The 4,101-nt window shown below is 36.9% G+C and overlaps 1 non-coding gene across 1 annotated transcript; it reads left to right on the forward strand.

Moving 5' to 3' along the window:
* The first annotated feature begins 2,260 nt into the window (after positions 1-2,260).
* On the forward strand, positions 2,261-2,332 carry trnap-agg (transfer RNA proline (anticodon AGG)). The gene has a single exon. It is a non-coding gene; the product is annotated as a tRNA-Pro (tRNA).
* The last annotated feature ends 1,769 nt before the right edge of the window (positions 2,333-4,101 follow it).

Raw genomic sequence — 4,101 nt, forward strand, 5'->3', positions numbered from 1 at the left:
CCCTTTAAAAGCCTTTTTTTTTTTTTTTTAAATACATTTTTACTCCTAAATGAACCGTTTTAAAAGCCCCCGCAGCAGCATCAGCCTCCTTGTCTGTTTCAAGTGTTACTGATGTTCTCTCCAAGTCGTTTTAGGATAAAAACATCAATATAAATAACCAAAAGTGAGATAAAAACGGCCCACAAACTCTCACTCCATGTTTTATAATTTGCACATTATTATTGTTACCATTGTTATTCACAGGGTTATTCTTGATAATGCCTACAGACTACCGAGTCTTTTGTGAAGCCGACACCTCAGGTAATCTGGTCATGTGACTATGAAAGTTAAATAAAAATGCAGAGACTATTTCCTTACACTAAAGACCTTTTTAATTTATATTTTTCCAAGTAAAAATGAAATATATAACGCATTATTCGTGTAAACAAAGGATTTCCAACATGATGATGACGGGAAACGCACTTTAAATTCTGTGTACGGGGAATCGGCCTGTACATATGTGGCAGTCATTCTGATTTGTGTGTAGGAAGAAGTTCTTGCACAGAAAAGCCATGTTAACATTTTGAACCTTATTGTGGTCGTTTGGCATCATATCGACACACGGAGGAAGAAGCAGCTCTTTACTCTGAATTAGTTAACTTCTCTGCAAAGCTGACTCGATAAAGTGTTCTCCGTGTCAGTGTTTAAGATCTAAAAGGTATTAAATAGTTGTAAAGATGGCGTCTAGTGGTCAGTATATCAGATGCAACGATCAAGCCCCTTAAACCAAAGTAAAAGGTGATGCAATACTTATTAAAAAGCCAAGTATATTTAAGTTCTGCTGTGTTTCAGTCGAACAGAAGGAGAAACTGCTGCCTGTGGTTCAATAAAAGGCAGCATTAGACGTATAATATAAATCATTTCATCTCCTTTTTTATTTTGTGGTAAGATTTGAGCACTACCTCTTAACATCTATTGTTTGTGGAGGTTGAAAGTATAAAATGTCTCCTTGTGTTTCAAAATGTTGCGTTCAATGTTCTCTTTGTGTTTGAAATGGGCTGCTATCACCTGCATGTTGCCTTTTCTTATTGTTGACTTTATGTAAAGCAAACTAAGATATAATATTATATATGAATAAAACTGGGATTAATGTCATGCTGTATAATGTGGCCGTTATATGGAGATGTGTATTTTATGTTTCACTGCATCTGGAGAGATATCTGAAGGTATACAGGTGTGTTGTATTTTTATAAGCAGATGGATTCCTCTTTTCTTCAAAGGTGTGATTTTGAGAATGCAATAAAATGTCATTTTTTGTGAGCCATGGACAGAAGTCTTGACTAACATGGACCCCCCCCCAACAGCCCAGAAGGCTTTGGGTCTGAAGGCATTTAAAGGTGCAGTACGCAGCGTACACGTTTTAAAATATACTGTAAAGAAATCTATTAATTGCCAGAGATTATACAGAGGAACTTTATCCATCTCTTTTGATATGTATAGTTTTATCAGAAAATTACTTTAATTTAGTAACTCAATTATGTAATTTAATATTTACAGTAATTTCTAAAATACAATATGTGCGTACACAAGGCTGAAGATCAATATTGTCACTATACTTATTGATAAGTAAATGAGGGAATAAATATGCAATGCAATTAAATTCACAAAAATAAAATAATTCACACCCTTAATTAATTCCAGTAAGTTAATTCACAAAAGACATTTAAAAAAGAATAGTCATAAAACAAAACATGTTTAAAAATAGCAAAGAAGAAATTGGAAAAGTATGAACACATTATTTATAAAAAAGAATAATCCTATCAAAAAGGTTTGTTACCATTAAGTAAACATAAAGGAAAACATTTAATATTCACACTGTGCATATAGTATTTAAAGCCAGGAAATGTATATAGCTTATAAATCGTGACAAATTATTCATATCAATTTAAAACAGTCAACATTCAAATAAAAATGTCCATGTCTGCCTGACTGAGAAAACAATACATTATAAATACAATATTGTATGATATACTGGTGACTTTAAGGTGTGTCTTTGAGTTATTAAATGTTAAACTACATAGATGTTTTTGATATTTTCCAAGCATAAAACATAATTAGGAAACTGTTGGGGGTGAGTGATGCCTTATGTTTTGGCTGCAGTACTAAAAACGTCCCACAGATGGCACTGTGGTTTATCTGAAGAAGACGAGACCACTACAAGAAGTTTGGACAACGTGGCAGTTTGTAGATCTAATAATAGACAGCCTACTACTGTATACATGGTTCGTTGGTCTAGGGGTATGATTCTCGCTTAGGGTGCGAGAGGTCCCGGGTTCAAATCCCGGACGAGCCCTCCTTTATAAGTCCCTCAGGGTCTGACAGAAGCAGTTATTCCTTTAGAACAGGGGTGTCCAAACTTTTTTCACCGAGGGCCACATACACAAAATTATACGAAGAGCTGGGCCCCTCACTCGAGGTGAGGTATATTGCCTCATAAGTTCAGTTATAAGTCAGAAAAATAAATCAAATGTAGGTACATTATCCTTAATACTTGAAAATGCTTTAAGAAAACAAACAGCCTACATCCCCAGCTCTCCAGAGGGTTTCATTTATCTTGTTAGCAGCTCATTCCTTAAAACTGAAGCCTCAGATTGATTATCATAAGAGGAAATATGAAGGGTTTGTTTCAAGCGTGTTATGAAAATAAGTTATTTGGCTTTTTTCTTATCAACTTAGATATTATAGAAACATTTGTTCAACTTTAACCAACTGAATTTGTTTGAAAATCGGGCTTGTAAGAGTCGGAAGGAGCTGATAATTTATTCCGGCAAATTACTCAGACCTACTAATGGACCTAACAGAAGTTATTGAGTCTATGTAAGTTTACTGCTTGGCTCAGATCCACCAACGTCAGCAAGATCTCACCTCTATTAACTCCTGAAGAACCAGATTCAATTGTTTCAATTCAGACGACCCGCTAAATCTGTTTAAGCGATCCCGAAGGATTTTGATATCAGTAAATGAGATGTGGCCCTACCTAAGTGTGAGTGTGACAGTGTGCAATCTTACCTTTGAAGCAGGAGAGGAGAGCGCAGATGTCTTTTAAGTTGTCCCAGTCCAAAAGGTGGGATCAGTTTATTTGAAGAAAATAGGTCCAAACTAATACAGGGTTTTTACCTTCTCTCTTTACAACATTATAATCATACTAAACACTATCATGCTGTGATCATGTTCTAATATGCAACCCTAATTCACAGTTTTACATTTATTACCATCATTTTTAACTTCAACTGCCCAATTCAGTTGTGACATTTAAAATCTCCCGATAGAATTTTGAGGCATTTCCTCATAAAAAGACCGGTGTTAATAAAAAGCACATTCAAACTTTCATTCACCAAATCAATTCACATCAATTCCATACCTTTTTTCCGACACAGATGGCGGGTACTAACATCCACAAACACATACCTATCTCCCGCATGTATTCGGAGGAAGACCCTCACAGGTGGCGGTTACTAATACTCACAAACACACTCCTATCCGACACAGATGGCGGGTACTAACATCCACAAACACATATCTATCTCCCGCAGGTAATCGGAGGAAGACCCTCACAGGTGGCGGTTACTAATACTCACAAACACACTCCTATCCGACACAGATGGCGGGTACTAACATCCACAAACACATATCTATCTCCCGCAGGTAATCGGAGGAAGACCCTCACAGGTGGCGGTTACTAATACTCACAAACACACTTCAATTCATTTCACTCATTCAACAAAGTAATTCACTCAGCATTCAACCAAGAAATTTGAGATATTTACCAAGTCTGAGAGAACCTTACCGAGAGCTATTAACCCAGCTCTGAGGGACAGAGCTTTTACCGGGAGAGAGTATACCAGGGGAACCCCCATCTCTCTCGTTCTCTCCCAAAAAGCCAGTCTCTTTATGCTCAAAAAACCGGATAGAAAACCCCCAAAACACCTCCTCCATACCCAACCAATGAAAAAAACTGGGCATGCCCACTGATGTACAGGACTGGACATATTCTATTGGCTATGACATAACCACCTTTTTGAGGCCTCAACCTATTTCTCCTTAAGTCCGGAGCCCCCCTCC

Source organism: Notothenia coriiceps, unplaced genomic scaffold (assembly GCF_000735185.1).
Source record: "Notothenia coriiceps isolate Sejong01 unplaced genomic scaffold, NC01 NC01_scaffold00028642, whole genome shotgun sequence".
Classification (NCBI taxonomy): Eukaryota; Metazoa; Chordata; class Actinopteri; order Perciformes; family Nototheniidae; genus Notothenia; species Notothenia coriiceps.